Here is a 20797-nt window from a genome sequence, read left to right as displayed (position 1 = left end):
TGAAAAAAAGGAGGTAAACAGATGTCGCCTACGAGTCAAATAAACGGGGGAAAGGTGCAGCGGCGCCAACAAGAGCTCGCACTCCTGTAGCGCTGCGGCGAACTTCATATGCAAATGAATACAGTCAGCTGCCTGTGAACACACACCCTGCACTGTCACCGGCTGTTTGAACTCACTGATCCCATTATTCAGCAAAGGATTAAAAACCCTCGGACCCTTACTGGCACATATTTATGAGCAGACACTCGTGTACACATGTATTCATAAGCCACACAGACGGAGCCAAAACAATTCCAGCATGATAAACACCTCGTAGTTCCCCCCGGCTTCTTTATTCGACAAAATCAGGCAGATCTGAGGACAAGCCTTGAGGTTTATGTCATCATGCATAAATGATGTGCATTTCAAATCTAAACAAAGTCAGTGTATGTTAAAACCACCCACTGAATACAGATTCCCATTTTACATCAATCCATTTAAAAGGGGTTGGAGATGAGAGGGAAAAAACAAGCAGGGGAGAGGATGTGGATGAAATAAGTATAGGGGGATTATTTCATAAACGACAGAATTTTCTTTTCTGTGTAAGTCATTTGATCCTGTCAAATATGCCTAAAGCCATACGCCCACGTGCTCATTGTCTGAAAATGCTCCGTTTATGAGAAATCTCCCCCCTTTCAAACAATGAGTGGAGCTGTTGGCTGCTCGGCTCCACATCAGCCTCGGCGTTCAGGAAAAACCAGGAACAAGCAAATGAGATTTCAATCGGACGACACAAAGTGGCACACGCATGCCCAGGAGAGACGGGGCCAGCTTGTTTGTCTGCGTGTCCCACGCTGCAATCAGCCCGCTAAATTACAGCAGGTCTGCGAGCGCTGTGTTTACCTCCGGAATGGATGCACGATACACTCCGTCTCCCATATGGACGCCGTGTGTTTCTGACACCATCTCAGCTAATCTCCATTAACGCTCTGACTCACGGGGATTTCCTGATATGTTTACCTTCCTTCACGGCATTAACCTCAGAGAAAAAACACTTGGTTTTTCTGTGACTCAACAGAGAGAGAACTAAAGCAGCGATCACGCCGCCACGTGACGGCCGGCCCACAAAGATGCTGAAGGCCACTCGTGTTGTTTGTTGTTGGCAGCCACGAAAAAATGCAATCCCTTTACTCCGGGATAGCAGCAGCCGTTGCCCTGGCGATGGAATCATGTTTGCAGCGGCAGCGGTCGTCTTTACGAGCGTTGGGATGTTTAGCAGCAGTCGCTCTGTTCACAGACTGTAGTTTTTTGTGAGTTGGGATGTTTACAGCTGCAGGTCAGGCGACAAAGCCCAGCGCTTCTGGTTGGAAGGTGTGACGTTTACAGCATCATTCACTAAAATAGTGAATGTCTAGTGAGCCACAGCGGGACGCTGGAACATTCGTGGCTGCTTTTCTTCTGACAAAAGCAGATGTTCTTCGCATGACGTTGGGACATTTTGCAGCTGTTGATGCGGTGACAAAGTCTGATGTTTGACAGCAATGTGGCGACCTGTGTGTTTGCAGCCGACTGGTGCGACTTTATTGCAGCTTTATTTATCCAGATGTGCGTTCAGGCACAACTCAGTCAGCGGCAACAAGATTGTGTAATTGTAGTGTGACGCTGAGGGATTAGCAGACAGATTTTGGCAACAAAATTGGTAGATTTTAGCAAGACGTGTGGGAACGTGCAGTTGTACTCATTAATGCTGATGAAGACATGCGTGTGCTGTCCCTGTTGGTCATGTGACACCACCCCAACATTCCTTTTTTGCTGTTTGAAATCCCGAAATTGGAGTTTAAGGGGGTTCTATTTCAATTTGAGTTCAGCTGCACATTCACATCTGTGTCCAACGTCCTCCCGAAGTTATCCCGATGCTCACTTCTGCAAAGTCAACAGATAGAAAAGAAGAAAAAGGCCCAAACTCTTTCAGCATCAACCGCAGCCTCCAGCTTGCTGTTGAGATTCACCCTCTTCCCCTGTGACCTTCCCCCTGCTGTCCGAAGCTCCCAACGCAAAAACATCTCTGATAAAAACCAAACCAAACCAAACACACACAACATGCGCGTGTCGATTCCAACCAAATATTCCCCTCAGGAGCTGAGAGGCAGGGAGACAGAGCGACTCGCCACTGATGCTAACGTCTGTCGTCTCGTTGCTAACAGCTCCTCCATATCAGAGTAAACGTGCATGGACTTGATGTGTTTGCTTGCTTGAGCCAAACCAGGTGAGGAAGGAAAAACTGAAGATGAATGTGTGTGAGTGTGTGTGTCAAAACTTGATAACTGTACATAAAGATGACGCTTCCTCTTTCAACAATACAAAAATGGACAGGACCCTGAAAATCAGTGACACAATTCCTCAATGTGTCAAATTATGATATGATATCATGATCCCCCCCCCCCCGTCACTGGCTCTTTATTGGTTTGACGAATGACACGCTCAGAGCAGGTGGAAAGGAAATGGAGAGAGGAAAAGAAAACGCTTGGCAAAGCAGCATCCAGGCGAATCAGGCGAGAGAAAATGTGGAGAATGAGCGACTGAACTGGTGTGGGAGAGTGAGTGGGTGAGAAAGCCGACGAGAGGGAGGGAGAGAGAGAGAGGGGAAGGGAAGGGGGTGGTGGTGGTGGAAGAGGTGGAGGATATATTTAGAGCTGCTCCTAATCAACTTCTCCGTCGGTTTGTGTCTGTGGGGGTGGGAGGGAGAGTGAGGGAGAGAATCATGCAAGTTCAACACTAAAAATCAATACTCAGCCCACTCGCTCGCTGAGAGCAGCAGAGAGAGAGAGAGAGGAAGACAGGAAGGGGGGGGAGGGAGGGGGAGAGAGAAAAACAAGGCTCCAAAGTGCTGAGAAGTGTCTCCATGTTGTCGCTGGATCTGTGGGTGTCATGCAGAGTTTGGCAGAACATTGAAGAACAAACCAGGACCACAGTGACTGGTACTGGTCCGTTTACTGCCCCCCCCCCCCCTACTGGTGGGATTTTAGAGTGCAGACAAATGTCCGTCTTCATGTCCCGTCTTCTTTTCTAGCAGGCACTCAGCAGGCCGCTACCATCTACTGATGACATCAGCTGACGCGCCACTGTTGGCTTGAGCAAACCCCCCCAGTATGAGCCCCCACCCAGTGTTGCCGTGTTTACACCTCCATCACACGTTCTTGTTGATTTTCACTTCAAGCTTCACACACAAAACTGATGATTCAAAACATAACAGAACCCACCCCCCCAGATCAATAAGTAATATATTTGGTGCCAGATGGGCTGGCCCGCGCCCCTCCAGGCCTCCACCAGAGTCCACGAGGAGGGACAAAACCTGGGTTAGAACTCGTCTAAATTTCGACTCTCTTTCCACCAGCGCTTACCTCAGCCAAGGTGATGACATCATCAGATCAGCCACATCTATCCTGGAATAACAGGAATAATGTTTGTTTTTTTGCTGCGTTGATCAGGTCTGCCCCGATCTTGTTGACACGACAGAGATCACGCAAAAAAAAAAAGCTTTCTGATGTTTACTGTATCTGAAGCTAACATCAGGTTTGGGGTTATTTTTACACCATGTGACCACCTCTGACAGTGATGTGGCGGCGCTCTGCTGATTGTGTTTCCTGCGCATCACTGCAGAGCTCTCAGACAACTGGAAACTCGTAGTCGCTCCTCACCGCTGCACTGAAGGCTTCTTTGTGGCGTGCGAGCAGACCAGCAGCTTCCCCGTCAGAGGCGTCTGGTTTGAGGACGAATGTTGCTTCGCTGCTCTGGCAGAATATCTCATTAACACCCGTTGAGATCTCAATGCTTCTGCTCGTTATTAGTAAAATAATTTGCCAGTGCAGGAAGCTCAATTTACGTGTTGAGAACTCCTGATGTAAGAGTCTTAAAAACAAGTGGTTCTGTTTCATCGCTGTTGTTTTACGACAAATCAGACCAACGCACCTGGCAGGACTTTGGGCTGCAGAGCGTTTAGTCGACCAACAACTCCTCACAGGTGCTCTTCTTCTTTCCTGCGTCTTCTTCACATTTCTGTTGGCTCCTCTGGGGTTTTTTTTGCCTCAAAAATGAAGAAAATGGCTTTTGCTTGTTTGTTTTTTTTAGCACAGACAGGAAATGGAAGGAGTCTGGTTCTAGTGGCGTGTTAGCAGTTGGACCCTCCGTCTGACAACCTGCGTGAGCTGTTGGCGTGACTGCAGCTTAATAGCGTGTAGCTGAAGATGCAGGAGTGATCGCAACCAGACCATTTAACCCCGCGGGGGGGGGGGGGGGGCGGCTTTATACAGAGTAGTCTCTTTTAAGACCAGCTTCTTTTTTTTTTTTGCCTTAACCCCCCCACCTCCACCCCCTCACCACCCAACATCTCTCATTAGCTGATGATCGATCCCCTCCCTGGGCAGCCCACACAGAGAGAAAACGCGATTAGAGCATTGACCAAACGACTGTGTGAACCAGTGATCGATAGGTAATCATCACCTGAGAGGGGAGGGGCCAGGTTATGACGGGAGGGCGAGTGGCTGAGTTGAGGGCGATGGAATGTCGAGAGCCAACGGTGAGCCCAGCGTGGCGAGAGCGGAGGGATGAAGCGCAGCCCACTGGGCTTTGAAACAGACTCCATCACAAAGACCGGCCAGAGACGAACACTCACAGGTGCGCTTTCCAACGAATCCGCCAAACTAAAGAAAATAGTCACTGGGCAAATAAGAGTTCAACACAGACACCGCGCCACTTGTGTGTCAGGAGGTCCCGACACACAAGTGGAGGTTTGGGGTTTGGATCGTCATTGTTTTGGTTTTTCTGTACCGCGTTCCTCGAGGCGGCGTAGCTCGAGATGTCAAAGCAGTGCTGTAAGCTGATGGTGGTCACATAACAAGGGTTTTACTCCTCCCCCGAAATCTGGTGTCAGCGCCTCTGTGTCACTGCATCACGCAGGAATCATCGCTCGCACACTAAGAGATGATTTTACCACTTTTCAGGTTCCAAATGTTTTGTCTGCACGGCAGCTCGGCACCAGCAATATGATGAAGTGCTGGCTGAGCTCACGATGGGTGCTCAAACAACCGTTATCTCAAATACTTCCACCCTGACAAGAGAAAGAAAGCGTCACACAAGGTTGAGGTCCCGCATCGCAGAGGTCTCCCGGGGCAGAAAAAAGAAAGGACGAGAAAGGAAAACTGGATTTCAATTCCAAAGAAGGACACTTAGCGAACTCGTTTGCTGTATTAGTGCTCACAGTGGGGGCCCTGAGACGTGCAGACCTTGAATGGCTGCCTCTCACAATGTGTTTAACACTTCATTCAAAGGCAGTATTCTAGTGTGTGTGTGTGTGTGTGTGTGTGTGTAGTTGCTCTTTTTTTTTTTAATCAAAGCAGTTATCAAAAATAAGTGACAATAAAGACAAGAAGCCCTTCATGTGCATTACACAATCCTTTTTTGATAAAATCTTGTGCAGTATTCTATTTTTTCCACACTTCTATAATTACTTTTCTGTTTAATTCCGATTTGCATTTTTTTGTCTTATCTGTCTTATGCTGTAACTGTCTGTAAGTCATTATTATTGCTGCCGGAGCACTCCTGAAAAAGAGGTTTTTAATCAATTTCTTGGTTAAATAATTGAAACATAAACTGAAGAAAGGCCAGCAAAAATACAGTTGTGTTAATCGTGGCAGATGAAGACAAAGCAGCACATTTGTTCAAATAGAAATTCTCCATTTGTCCTCTCTAAAAAACATCACGTCAAGTTAAAACGTTCTTGTAGGTTTTGTGAAATACACAACGGATATAAACACTCAATCCCTTCTACCTCACGTCCCCTAAAATGTGTTATAAACGACATTTTAAAATGTCGGGCTATGACTGCTACAGAGTCCATGCACTTCCCATTCCATCTGTTGCTTCCACACGTCCCCAGCGGCTTTGGATTATGATATAAGTACTAAAAGTAATACCTCCAATTCCTCTTAATATTTCAGAACAGCCAAAGCTACACATGCAGCACTGAGGCGGATCTGAAGCTTCTACATTCCTGCCATTCGTCTCCTCAAACTACCTGTAAAGCCCAGTGTGCGTTACCAAGAGCAGCCTCGCTCTAATTCTTCAGCGTCCTCCTGTAAAGGTCAGAAACTGCAATTAACGCAAGCTTCCGCTCTGCTGATGTTAGCGATGTTCGACTCAATGCCATTCATAATAAGGTGAGGAGTCACATGACGTCAGCACGTAAACTGGCCAGACCGCAAGTGTAGCAGGAAGTTGTGTGTGTGTGTGTGTGTGTGTGTGTGTGTGGGGGGGGGGGGGGGGGTTGAACAAAGAGCTACTGGAGGCGGGTCACAACTGTAAGTTCTGTAGTGCAACATAAAGTAGTTTAACGTAATGCAGCATAACACCGCACAACATATAGTTTACAATGTAGCATCACAAAATGTAACTTGACAGCGTAGCATCACAGAATTACATAACATACCCTAGCATTACAAAGTTTAGCATTACAAAGCTTAGCATTACATAGCATGGCATAACATAGAGTAAAGTAGTTTAACATGATATAGTTTAATAAAACACAGCATACAACAATGCAGCATAACATACTGGAAAATACTTCATTCCGACTTGTTCAACGTATTTTACAAAACAGAGAGAAGCATAACACAGGGTAGTGTAACACAAAGTAGCATAACATAGAGTAGCGCAACACAGAGTAGCGCAACACAGAGTAGTGCAACACAGAGTAGAGTAACACAGTAGCGTAACACAGAGTTGTGTAACAGAGTCACATAACACAGAGTCGAGTAACATAATAGCATGACACAGAGTCGCGTAACACAGAGTCGAGTAACATAATAGCATGACACAGAGTCGCGTAACACAGAGTCGAGTAACATAATAGCGTGACACAGAGTCGCGTAACACAGAGTCGCGTAACAGAATCGCGTAACACAGAGTAGCGTAACACAGTGTTGCGTAACACAGTGTAGTGTAACACAGTGTAGCGCAACACAGTGTAGCATAATACAGAGTAGCATAACAGTGTAGCATAACATAGAGTAGCGTAACACAGTGTCGCGTAACAGAGTAGAATAACACAGAGTAGCATAACACAGAGTAGCGTAACACAGTCGCAGAACACAGGTAGTGTAACAGAGTGGTGTAACAGAGTCACGTAACACAAAGTAGCATAACACAATGTAGCATAAAAGAGTAGCATAACAAAGAGTAGCATAACACAGAGTAGCGTAACACAGAGTAGCGTAACACAGAGTAGCGTAACACAAAGTAACATAACAAAGTAGCATAACAAAGTAGCGTAAAATAATAGTGTAACACAGAGTAGCGTAACACAAAGTAACATAACAAAGTAGCATAACAAAGTAGCATAACAAAGTAGCATAACAAAGTAGCGTAAAATAGTAGCGTAAAATAGTAGCATAACACAGAGTAGCGTAACAGAGTAGCCTAACAGAGTGGCAAACACAGAAGCATAAACAGAAGTAGTCATTGTGAGGCAGTTATCTCTCTTTTAACACACCCAAGTGTTTTTTTTGCCTGACAATAGACCACACCTTTAATGTTCCACTGATATTTCATGAAGATCTATCAGGCTGCTTGCCAAGATGAATTTGCTCCACACTGACAGGCAACATCCTTCCATAAGTGGTCATGAATCAAGCAGTAGTGCGGCTGATGTTGGCGTTTCTTCTATCAGCTGTCAAAGCAAGAAATTCTGAGAGATGTTTTATTTTGGGGGTGTATTTCATCACTTTCCTTCTCTGACAATCTTGAATACATAGCAGGACAGCTGCAGAGAGCTGCTGCACCTCTAGGATCCTGTCGGTTCTCTTCTCTTAATTGTTTGGTTACATTTATGGGGGGGAGGGGGTTTGAAAGTGGTGGGCACATTTTAACAGGAAGCACCCTCACTCTCACTTCCTCTTTGTTTTGTTTTGTTTTTTAACCAGACAGAGGTGGCCTCATTACTTCCTGCATAAATGCAGTATATTTATTCCCTCTCCCTCTCCTCCCCTCTCATTTCCTCCTCTGTATGTCATTGTCTCTCACTCCCACACTTTCTAACCCCTCTCTATCCCAGCGTCTCTGCTTCATGCAGTTCACCCAATTTCCTCTCCATCTCCTCTCTCTGTGTGAATAGCTTAAAAAGCATTATGCGCCACACTGATTCACTCATATCATGAATAAAATAACGCTACCCGTCGAACAGGTTCTAAACCAGGCTTTGACATGGGCTTTTCAAAGCAGATACCAATATCAGTATTTTTAGGATGGAGATATGGAGCCAATATTCTATATTTCTACATGTCCCCAGTGTCAGGAAAACTGAGAGAGACGCATTCTTGACAGGATATAAAAGCCCCCAAAAGAAAAAAGTGCTATATTTTGTGTATTGTGATTGTATATCACATGGATTCTAGGTTCTGGCTGGTGGAGAGAACAGGAGCAACACGTGCAGCAGCCCTGATAATGCTGCGGCGGCGGCTAATTAAAACAATGCGCTCTATTGGTTGTTCCTGTATCTGCATGTCAGAAACTGATATCATGAGCATCACCGCAGTTTCACAGAACAATGGTGGGATTCATCACTGTCCTCACACACACACGCACACACAAAATATTCAATCTGAGCTCGAAGGATGTGTTTCCTGCCGCTAATGTGTGTTTAGCCTCCTTCACTGGCTAATATAAACTGTTTCTTCATACAAAATCACTCGATTGATCAGTTGAAATGTGTTATTGATTATTTGATTTCCCTCTCATGAAAGCCTGGTGGGGTTTGACTATTGAAGGGGTCAAAATGGTCGATTCCTTCCACTGAGCCCAAGACTGATGTTGTAAGCCTTTCCTCCGCTCTGACGTCACAGTTACACGTCCAGGCTGAACCACCAGCACACCGAGTCTTACTGTCGAATGAGGCAAAAATGTCTCTGACTTGTGGTCAAATGGTTGTAATTTTTTGAAAGTAATGATGTCACAGTGGAATCAGAATGAACCAGTTCAACCTTGATCTCTGCAACAAAACACACAATTTACCTTTCCATGCCTGCAAAGAGCAGTCCTTACAGATGGGTCCTTGCTGACTGAGCTGTGTGAAGAGGCTCTGCACGGTTCATCAACGTAGAACCTGTTTGTCTTCAGGCATCCAAGGGCTGAGAAGTCTTCACACTGCAGTTTCCTTAAAATCCTGTATACACAATTATCTTCACCTCGATGTCCAACAATACAAGCCGGTTCAGGGAATCTTTTCATAAAACAATTCCTGATTGGAAATCTCTCTTTGTCTCAGGTGCTGTGTTCATTTTTGCTCAAAGGTCAAAGGTCAGATAGAGCAGCACCCAATTAAAGCCCTGCAGAGTCGATGCAAGGAGGAAAACAATCTCCAACCCCATCTGAGGACCTCTGCCTCCAGGGTCCACTCACCAATAACTGACCTATCACTGCGTACACCGTGTGTGTGTGTGTGTGTGTGTGTGTGTGTGTGTGTGTGTGGGGCTGGGTGTGTGTCTGCACCTGACACCCCTTCTATATCTGATTCTACATCGCCTGCCATGAGACATACACTGTAAAAATATCTGTTTCTGTGAAAGTCTGTCCAAGGGTGCAACTTTTATTACTTTCAATTCAAACAAACACACACACACACACACACACACACACACACACACACACACAGTCTATAGACGTAGCTCTCAGCTTGGTACTGGTGCAGAGGTCACAGTCAGCCAGCACACTCCATTTCCCAGGCTGCCGTGGGGCTGGCCAAGGGCAGGGTGGTGAGTAGCTCACTAGCTTGATGAAACATGCTTCAATGTGTGTGCGTGTGTGTGTGTGTAGTGGTAGGGTCTTGGGTGTGAATCAGTGTGTGCGTGTGTGTGTGTGTGTGTGTGCGCGCGTGTACCTTACTCTTTCCAGTTCAAGATGGCACACTCAAGTCAAAGGCTCATTCATCATTCTGTAGCAGAGTGATATTTATGGCAACTGTGCGGTGTGTGTGTGTGTGTGTGTGTGAGAGAGTCAGTCAAAGAACAGGTAAGAGCACACAGAGAGAATTTCTCTTCAGTTAAAGGCAGCAGATCTTTTCCTTGATGTCAGAAGTCGGAATGACTGTGGTGTCACTGCGCTTCACGTCTGCATGCTCAACATCTCCAAGCTTCATCCAACTGAGCCTCCCTGAATGTTTAGCAGCCATCAGACGTCGATATCAGATCAAACCCATTCATGATTTGAGGACAAACATGTCAGGGTTTGCTGCAGGACGAGAGCAGTCATGGAGGAATAATTAGCAAGATGAGAGGAATTAACAAAAGACTGTCATGAATGTGTCGCCGTCGTTGGAGGGGTGTGTGTGTGCGTATGCGTGTGCGCGCCTGCGGAGGAGCATCCACCTGAAAAGTGTGTGAGGACATATCGAAGCTCCTCCATGTGACTTCTGCACCACAGTAACACCCAAAACACCACAAGACAGACGTTCTTGCAGGCCTGAGCTTGTCAGCACCAACATCCATCACACAGAATTGACTTGTAAATGTAGGATTTTTTCACCTCCAACAAGACAAGCGGATGATCGACGTGCCAAGGTGCGATCAATAAGTCGATGATGTGAATTCCTGCTCAAGTTTCATTGGTCGTCCGCATCTCTGGAGTGCTCAGCCCCTGTATGGGCGGAGGAAGATGAAGGGGGCTCCCTGTGTTCTGGGGGTTTCTGGGTGCCCTGTTGGCCTGGTCCTGACCCGCCTGCTATCCTGGACTGGGAGCGTGATGTCCTGGCCCCTCACATCAGCTTCAGTCAGCTACCCACAGCATCCAAGACAAACCGTAGCACACACACACACATACACACTTGGGGTGCACAACTGATCCATAATCACACACTCAGACATTTATTTTTAAATTATATTAAACCAAAAGTTAAATTTGCACTGGAAATTCTGCAACCAATTTTTTCTTTTTTTTATTATTGTTACTGTTTTTTGTTTGTTTTTTCTGCTGTTGTTGTTGTTTTTGTGCCCCCCCCCCCATCTTCCCTATCCTGTCCCTGCTCTCTCTCTCTATCCACTCCTGAGCCTCAGTCTGGTAGCTTCATCAATGAACCAACACCATTCCAAATGAAGTTCAACACAAATGGCAATAGGAGGAGTTCATCAGGTTCGTCCTTTGCAGAGTGAAACTGCTTCAGTACAACGAGGCAGCAGGAACATGGATGCTGCTGAACAGGACAGGTTTAAAAAAAACAAACAAAAAAACGTTTCATTGGTCGTCCCGTTCTCATCACAAGAATCTGAGCTATGTGACAGAGCAATCCTGCACAGTTAACCAACTGTGGGACTTTCTGACTAAAAGGCTGGTGACATCAAATATCTCCGCCCGTCAAAGTCTGTTTTTTTTTCTGTACGCCAGAGAGTTGAAGAAAACCACGCCCCTAACATTCTGCCGAGCACATGCCAGACAGGAAATGATGCTCCTCCCCACTGAAACGAACCGCAGACGTAGCACATGGCTTTGTGACACTCAGAGAGTTCAACTAAAAGCTAGCTTGCAACACGTAGTACCTTCTGGACCTGTTCCAGGATCCCACCCTGCTACAGCAGAGCAGCAGACTTGCTAAAGGGGTCTGGACTCGAAGTGAAAGTGGCTGAAGTGATCACAAGGAAGTCAGCTGGTGGACTGCACTCCTGTGTCATATGTTTTTATGACTGAAACTCAACTTGAAACAGAACATGTGAGTTTTAGTGGACTCGGCACTGCAGATCTGGACTGACACGCCCCCTGATGATGTAACAGCCGGCCCTTCACCCTGCCAGCAAACAGAAACAACAGCCACACATTCATGCTGCCACTTCGGTTCACATATTTGTGATTTGATTGAGTTTCTTGCTTGTGAGCGTTACATTTCCCAGCAAGTCAAAGCAACAAGTAGTCATAGGTACAATAAACTACTGAAAAAGAAGTTCTTTCACATTAAAGAAGAATATTTCACATCTTGTTTAACCATCAAATCTGTCCGAACCTGACAGAAGCTGGTCCTGCAGGCTCCTGGTGGAGGAGGTGGTTGCAGGCCAGAGCTAAAAACAAACTCCTAACGAAGCTAACTGCATTAATAAGAGCCAGGAATGTCATCATCTCTGGATGTGTGGTTTATAGTCTCTGACTTCTTGCTTCTATCCAGTGGGTGGGTGGAGAAAACAGCCTGCCAAGATATTGTCTCATAACATTTGGTACCACTCTTGACAACCGTGAGCTGGTTTTTACTGGCCAGAGAAAATCGTTGCTTCCCTGTCAGTCCCACAGCAACACCATCCCACACACACTCACCTCGGTGCAACCCGCTGCAGGGCCGAGCGAGGGAAGACAAGGAAGGCTGCATGGATGAAGGAGGGAGGGAAGGAGGGCTCTGAAAAAACAGATTTGACTGCAAGAAGGAAAACCTTAGGGTATTGTGTCATCGCTCTGCTAAAGTAGAGCAGGCTGAAGCTTCGGTCATCCAAATGTGTTAGCGATAAAGTTGGGAGAACACACAACTGTAAGTGAAAGAACACGATCATCTGTTCCTCATTGCTGAGGAATCTTCGGAGCAGCCTCCAAGCCAACACCCCTCATCGCTCCGTCCAGCCCTCCTCCCCTCCACACCACTTCCTACTCAACATACTGTAAACACACACACACACACACACACTCGCTGCGGAGCACACTGACAGCATCAGGAAATAGACAGAGTCGGTGTGAATATTTCAGTAAAGCTCATGTTTATCTTGAAATTTCTTAACTAAACCAGAAATATTAAAAACGCTAACAAGCGTCTGGGAACCTGCTGTTGAGGCTAAACCTGCTGCACGAGATGATCTGCTCTTCGAGGGCTTGGAGGTCAGGAGCTGCAGGTCATTACTACATCACGTCTGGGTCCACAACGACTACCGCAAGTACCTCACATCGCGAGACTGAGGTTTGGGGTGAACCAAGCGCAGACCGACCCGCCTCCTGATGTGAATCAGGTCCGGGCCATGGACAAAAAGAACCTTTTTTAAATGGCTCTTTCATTCGTGTGAGATATTCTGGGAAAAAATGAATAAAATAGATTTAAAAAAAAAGAATATTGATGTTCATCGGCACTGCTTTCATGCTGCCGCCGTGCCGAGGTTGATGCACACGTTGTCTGTGCGGGAATCCTGGTGTGGCCTCACAGCAGGGCACAACTGCCAGCCGTCATTTAATGGGATGATGATATCTGAATTTGCTAGAGTCAAAACTCATGCAAATGTTCCTCTGTATTGCAAAAAAAAACCACACATTTTTGTTGCCATAACAACTGCAAATATCACGGCATCACGCGCAAAGCACCCGGTTTTATGGGCAGAAAAACAGCTGCAAAAATCCCGACGTCTCGCGAACAGCAACCCGCTTTCTGCAGAACAGCAGCAGCGAACGTCCCGCGATCTCACGCCTGCTTCGCTTCCTGTAGGTGCACAAGTACCTGGAGTGCGAGCAGCGTCTCTGAAGTTCCTTGTGCATCATTTAGGAACATACATGCTCCAGTTCACACGCCTGTAACCACATGACAGCTTCATAAAACTTTCTTCCTTTACATGCAACGACTTTCATTGCGAGAGCGGCAGCAGTGCAACGAGGGGACATAATGGAGTGTCATCGGACTGTCCAGAGGCACATTGTCATTGGATTGTAGTTTCATCCCTCACACTGTAACACAGCGCATCCCAGCATGACAGCAGTTGTGGCTACGTATGAGTGGAGGAGGGAGGGGGCAGCAACGGGCAGCGGTATACATCAGGGGGAGGAAATCGGGGGGTCGAACGGCGAGCTGACAGGACCCTCCAGGTCAGAGAGGCAAAGGAAAAAAACCCAAAAGCACCAACTCAGCTTTCGTATCCAGCAACTGCTGCATAATTGCATCAGTGAAGCTTCAATACTGCCTCCATGACAGACCGCAGCAGCAGCAGTTTCTCCTCCCAACATGTCACACATGTTCAAACAAGGAGGGGGAATCAGCAGCACGTTTCTTATTCCTGCCAGTGCCTCCATCCAGCGAGGACTCAATCTGACGTCACACGAAAGCGTCCACCGCTCCTCTCCTCCCTCCACCAACACTTCCAGCCCAGGCAAATAAGCTCGTGTTGCGTTTGGACTCAACAGAGAAGAGAAACGAGGGGGGAAAAGACAAACAAGTGCTTCATGTTCAGGCCTGCCTCTGTTTTGGTAAGCGAGGTCACGAGGAGGAGGTGAGCAGCACATCTGTCTCCTTCAAAGACGCGTCTATCCCTCGGTCTGCTTTTAAACCCGCCAGTATCACATGATAAAAGTGCTGCTTTTAAGAGCTTTAAAAAATAAAACCACTGTCTCTTCCTCAGCACCCCCTCCCCCATCCCCCGCTTCAGCAATCGTATGGCTGCTATTCTTTGTGCTTGCGCATGCTTTCATGCCCCATATTGGATTTGCTGATAAAAATAGAGAGAAAAATGAAACGAATATTGTGAGAGCACACTTTTGACGTGGGCATTCTAATGTACTCGCGACGGGGGGCGTGTGGTGAGAGCTGCTCTGAGGTCAGTGCCAATACCGGAGGACCACATCAACATAAGAGGCAAACGGGCTCCTCGCGCCTGATCCAGAGTCAGTTCATCAAAAATTAATTCTGCATGTGGTATTCCTGGGAGCGTAGCCTGACCCGAATACAATTACAAGCAATAAACAGCAGTTCTGCTTTAATCACAAGAGCAACGTTTACATGATTAATGCAATAAACTCCTCATCTCATATCGCTGTTATGAGCTCAAGCTGAGAACATCGTGCCAACGTTGCCGTTACACATGATTGTCTATTTTTTGTAGTACCTCTTTTCATTTGGCTTTATTGTGGACTCGCGCCTTTTCAGTGGAGGTGATGATGATGAGGAGGACGCGGATCTGCAGACAAAGTTGTCTGAGAGTGCTGGAACCTGCTCATCCAGGCTGGGGGCAGCCCTGCCTTTGCTTAACGCTGTCTCTCATCAGAAGTGTCTATTATTCAGATGTCTGTTCATCAGCTTCACCAGGGAGGTCAGAGTTCAGCCTCCTCTGCTGGTCTGCCGTGACACCGAGTGGAGGCAGGCGGACCAGAGCAAATGTATCGGACGGATCATTTCCAACCTACAAAAATGTAATTGAAGGAGAGCGAGACAGAAATGCATCAGCAAACGCAAAACAAGCAGAAAAACCATCAGCAGCCACGTGCGCTACATCTCGTTTGACGAAGCTCAACCATCAGTTCAGACAAAGACGATTCACTGAAATCAATCAAGAGCAAACCAACTGAAGCTTCTACAGAACAAACAACACCAAAACTACTGAAAAAGGGTTGTGATTTCCAAGTTTCCATCCATCCCTGCAGTTGCTGGACACATGGACTCCTCTGATTGAGACACAATGATGTTTTGCATTTGTCCTCCGTACCTCCTCTGACTTGTTATTCCTCTCAGGTCGTCTGTGCTGTTCCTGGACCGAAGCAACCTCTCGATACTGTTGGCTACTTCGCGGTTCAACACTCTGTACATGATCTGGCAGTTCTGAGGGATTTTGTACTGAACTGCATCTTTGTAACTTCGCAGGACAGGACATTTTTGGACACCTTTATTACATTTGCCAGAAAAATATATTATTTTCTGTCCCAAATCAGCTGTTATATCCCAAAATATTGGTCGCAGACAATTTTCCAGACAGGAAGTACCAATGAGAGTTGGTGGCTACGAGGTCAGGCTCTGACATTTACTAGAAAGTAAGCAGAGAGGCGGCTGGACTGTGATCCTCCTTGGTAAAATGTAAATGAAGACACCAACCGTGATGGAGGCAGTGGCAGCACTCGAGAGAGTTGCAGCGAGAAAAACACTTCTGATTAGGCAAACGCTGGTGATTGGGCCGAATCAGAGAGCAGAGGACAGCATCAGCGTGATTGGAGGTGGCAGTTAGCGAAGTGAGAAACAGTAAAGAGGCTCTCGACGCTGATGGCCGGCCCGACTGCTACTTGACTCACCGTGACGGACCTGTGCGAGGAGACGCCGGAGCCCACCCGGCACTACCTACGCTTCGGCTGGCCCGCATCCTCACACACACTCCAGGCTGCATGAGACACAGAAATGATCAGCTGTGACAAATTAGTCACACAATGTTAAAGCAATGCTTATACTCATTGTTCACATGCGTAGGTGCCTGTTGCTTAAGTGACAATTACAAATACAGACAATTCAAAAGACCAATCCAGCGGCCCGCACTTCAAAACCTCTGGCAAGGAGGTTATGTGATCGTCAGCGTTCGTCTGCAGGGTCGTGCAAAAACAATATGGCCGATTTTCACCAAACTGGGAGGACGGGTGGAGCACGGGCAGAGGAGGAGCCCTTCTCATTCAGGGTTGGGTCTTCAACATGCTAACACACCAAAGCACCGTTTTACTGTGAGGTCACTTTGGTGGGTGGATCTACTTGATGAATCTTTTTTCTTCACTTTAGTCACGTTTGCTGATGTTCAGGCAAATCAGAGCAAATATTGAGGCCCACCGAGACACTGAGCAGAATCAGCTTCTTATTTTCCTTTCTGCCATTAAACAAGAAGATATAACTTTGCTATAATTATGGAATCAGGAGTGCAACCCTCACCGGGGGCTGGAACTGCAGATCACGATTGTAACCAAAGCCATCGCGGCACATCAGTAGTCGCAGCAGCAGTGTTTAGTTCTGGCAGCCCAGTGCATTCTGGTCAGTGCAGGCTGGACCACCCCACCTTTCCTCCGGTCATGTCACACCTCCACTTTCAGGATGTGTTTCTGGAGGAGTCAGATCATAAAACTACAGTATTTGTATGATTTACATTTCTTTTAAAAGCAAAGTGCTGGCTACGCTCTCCAATTTTTTTCCTCTGTTGGAAAGAGACATTCTGTTCTACTTAAACTGCCAAACATTCAATCTGAAATACATCCATGCAGAGTCTCCATATATTTCTTATGTCTGTTCCTCCAACCTTTTTCCTCTCTGCCACTCCACAACTATGGGTTGATTTATGAAAGCGATCCAACCGTGACTGGAGGTTTTTTTTTGGGGCAATCATTGTTAGAAAGCACTTGCTGGGTTTTGTTTGTGGCTGTAGTTTAATTTCCATAATCTGAGGCCAGACTGTTGTTGAGTCGGAGAAACGGATTTCAAAAGAACACAGCGCTGTAAGTTAGTGATGGACGTAACTGAACCGATACCTGGTTTCAGTGTCAGGAGGTACCGGGCCAGCCACTCAACATACCGACGTGACACAGAACATTCAACTCATTAGAGTTGCCGTCACCAACTGGCTGGAGAGTAACGGGAACTCTGCTTGACTCAGGCTTCGAGGGAGACAAACGCAGGCGACCCGGACCAGGATGGCGTGATGAATAAACTCCCACACCAGGACGTAAAAAACAACTAGCTAGCGTCCAAGTAGGATGCAGAATCAGAGCAGAAGAATTTGTATTTTATTGTCAGAAAACTCAAAAAGGTCCAGAAGGTTTGATAGACGTGCAGCACATGTATCAACTCCAACAGTCTGAAGACACACGGCCTGAACAGCAGCTCCCAGACAGTCGTAGCTCTGCTCCAACCAAAGTCTTGTGGGTCAAGTACTGGTCCTGCTTTGGCCACTCGCAATGTTGCTAATTGTCTGCTTTATTTAGGCTTTTAATACCTTGTTGTGCATCTTCTCTTGGCCTCTCTTTGTTCCAGCGCTCTTCCTGTCCACGTAGGAAAACCATTCCTGTGTTTAAAACCTCCTGATCCACTTCCTGCAGACCTGCTGAACCCCAGCCGTTTTGTGGTTTGGCATCTATTCAGTAAACTGCAGATCAAAGAAAGCGAACCTCTAATTGGCTTTTGACACCACGTCCTGCTTTGTCAATGTCACTGATTTTGGGGACAATGCAGAGCAAATCAATATGAGTCGAGGGTCATTTGTTATTGTCTTCTATTGTGTTTTGCTGAGGTGCCTCAGCTGGCTCACGCATCCAGAGACACTGCTAAAATGACAGATTACCGACTGAAGTTGGGAGGTTCATCAAAAAGTAACACGGATTATTTGGTGCCCTGGAAATTTTCTGCCGTTAAATCAGCTGTAACGTCCCGGAAAAACAGCTATAAACGTGGAGAGGGAAACAGAAAGAGTATCTGGATGAAATCAGGAGTGTTTTTCAAAACATTTTACGTTCCATTCTACCTGAAAACACTGGCGTGAGCGTGCGACTGTCCTGTTCCAATATGTGTTGATGTGAGTGATGATCTGAAGTGAGATGGATGATGGCTGAGCGTTCAAGGACGTAACGGTGTATCTGTGATGCATGCAGTGTTGATTCGTGCTGCAATTGATTTGACAAATTTTGGGGGGGGGATTTTTTATGTCTGCAGGCTAAGATACCTGAGCCACTCTCTCTCTCTCCCTCCCCGTTGCCTGCCGTCACATCCTTTCATCCCCGACTGTCCGTTTTCATCTTGTGCTGGAACGGAAAACTGCGTTCCATCCAAACTGCCAAACATTCACTCTGAAATAAATCCACCCCTCCTTCATTGATTCCCTCCCAAATCTGCGTATATTTATCTCTCTCTTTCCTCTCACCTCTTTCCCTCCTTTCCTGATTAGCCTCTTTTCTCCCTCTCCGAGTTATGGATGTGGAGTTCTGTCTGTTGGCTCTCTTGCAGAACTCTCTAAGTCCAGGTCCAGGCCTGGCTCTCTCCACCCAGCCCCGCCTGCCCATAGTGGAAAAAACCATAAAACTCAGTGGCCTATAAACTGGTCTGCACACGTCTCCCCTGTACTTTATATGGATATTTCCCTTGCTTGTATACAGGTCCTTCTGAGGCTGAGGGACGACTCGCCGTCATGATAAACAATGGGATAATTAAGTTCAATAAAAACGCTGGCTAGCAGGTGGAGTCTGTCACTGAGAGGGCGCCAACTGGTGTGTTGGTTCCAGACGTTTGTAGATGTGACACTGACGATATGGAGCTGCAGCGACTAACATAACATTGTTAAGTGCACATTTCAGACATTCTGACAAGTTCACAACTCTGGTAAAAATCCCTTATGGAATAAGGTTTCCCCCCAGTTGTTGTCTGAATTGTTGGGAGCAAGGAGCTGAAGCGTCTTGGTGCGTTCAGCTGCTTCGATCTGCATGCAAGTTGACAAGTTCATGAAAGCAAATTAGATGAGGTGTTTAATAAAGAGGGCAGGGGACACGTTCACATCGACGAGTCAAGGCAGCCTTTTAAAAAAGAGGAGCAGCGTGTGAGCCTCCTGGTACCCTCTGAAGACGACAGGCACGCTTGTCTGTACTTGGTTTGGGTCCACATTCGTCCACTTTCAACCCCACAAGGACAACATTCTTTTCTTCAAAGGAGGACGGAGACTCCATCCACACGCGAAGTCAATTTGACCTTGATTTATGGCTGAATGGATTGAGTTCTGTGTCATATTTACTGTTTCATTGACAGATTTCAAATCTTTGGATGGAGATTAAAAATCTGATGGTACAGACTACAACAGCATGGGCATTGTTTCAGGTCTCTGTGTGCAGTTAGCAAGTCTGCAGGAACGAACTAAGAATCTGAGTGTTTGGGTTTCTAAACTCAACCCCCGGATTTGCTGACCGACACGACAGACCTGCGTGTGGCAGTGAAGCTGCCGCCGTCCTGCCAGGACTGTGTGAATACTGAGCTGCAGACTTGTAGTTCCGGACTTGTAGTTCCGGACTCATCATGAACGGTAGTGTTTTGTTTTTTTTCCTCAGGTTGTCACTTTTAATTTTGTATAATCCCAGTTTTAGGTTTGGTCTAAGCCTGTTCTGTGGTAGTTCCAGTTCTAAACTCACATGTCAGCATCAAACAATCACTGTCCCACTGACCAGCCAAGACCTTCCTCTGTTGTCGGTGGACGGCCAGCACCACTGCTTCTTTCTGGATCCTGTTGCAGCCTGGTGCACCGTTTTAATGGAAACCACAACATTAGCTTCTCCTGAGGTGTGACATTTTGCTTCAAATGAAAGAAAAACGCAACAATTGGGACTTGTTCACTGGTCCCAGTGCGTGGACCTGGAGAGCTGAAGGCAGTTCAGCTGAGGTATAAACAGCAACCGTTATCTTTGTCACCACGTACTCTCACGCAGCCCTCATATGGAGGAGAGGGGAGCTCGAAGCATGATCCCCCCCCCCCCAACTGAACCCCAAAGACAAGCAATCAAGTGGGTAAACAAACACGCATTTTCACATCTACACAATCACGACAAGTGGCTGTGAGTGTTTGTCCTTCTCTTCTTCTTAGCTCTCCATCTATCCAGGCTAATCTCCCATTAAAATAGCTCTGACTCTGCGCTCTGTGTTTACCCTGACCCCAGCGGATATGAAGTGTGCATTCCTATTTTTTACGGCTGTGTTTTTTTGGGACCAATGCCTTGTTTGAAGTGCTAATTCAGTTGTGTTGCCTTTATCTTGTGATCAGAGGGCCTTCTAGCCTCTCTCTTCACACCTCTGGAGGGACAGAAACAGTCCCCAGGTGTGAGCTTTTCACTGCAATGTCCTGGTTTTTCAGCTGCTGTTGAAACAGAATAAAAACCACTCCTCCATTATAGACCAGGACATAACAGCACATTGAAGGAACGCGGGGGCCATTTTGAAGTATTCAAACAATATCACAGACTGTTGCACTGTTTATTTGATGCGCGCTGGACTGGTAGATTTGTGTTCAGGGACGGTGCAGCTCAGAGTGGCTGTCTAGTGAGCAGGTTGAGCGCCACCATC

General features: G+C 46.7%; 1 long non-coding RNA gene across 5 annotated transcripts in view; it reads right to left on the bottom strand.

Annotated features, from left to right (window-relative positions):
* Nucleotides 1-6422: 6422 nt before the first annotated feature.
* Nucleotides 6423-20797, bottom strand: part of LOC147262647 (uncharacterized) — a 234429-nt gene continuing 220054 nt past the window's right edge. Inside the window, exons 8-9 of one of the 5 annotated variants that reach the window (XR_015112444.1) lie at nt 9043-9193; nt 6423-8912 (exon numbers count right to left, since the gene is read on the bottom strand). This is a non-coding gene — a long non-coding RNA (uncharacterized LOC147262647). Of the gene's footprint in view, nt 9194-15021; nt 15147-16026; nt 16113-17825; nt 17850-20797 lie in introns of those variants that run through there. The other 4 variants (XR_015112446.1, XR_015112449.1, XR_015112443.1 and 1 more) reach the window with 4 other exon arrangements.

Source organism: Aulostomus chinensis, chromosome 4, assembly GCF_037954235.1.
Source record: "Aulostomus chinensis isolate RoL2024-O1b breed Wild chromosome 4, RoL_Achi_v1.0, whole genome shotgun sequence".
NCBI classification, from domain to species: domain Eukaryota; kingdom Metazoa; phylum Chordata; class Actinopteri; order Syngnathiformes; family Aulostomidae; genus Aulostomus; species Aulostomus chinensis.
This window is presented reverse-complemented; position numbering and strand designations above follow the sequence as displayed.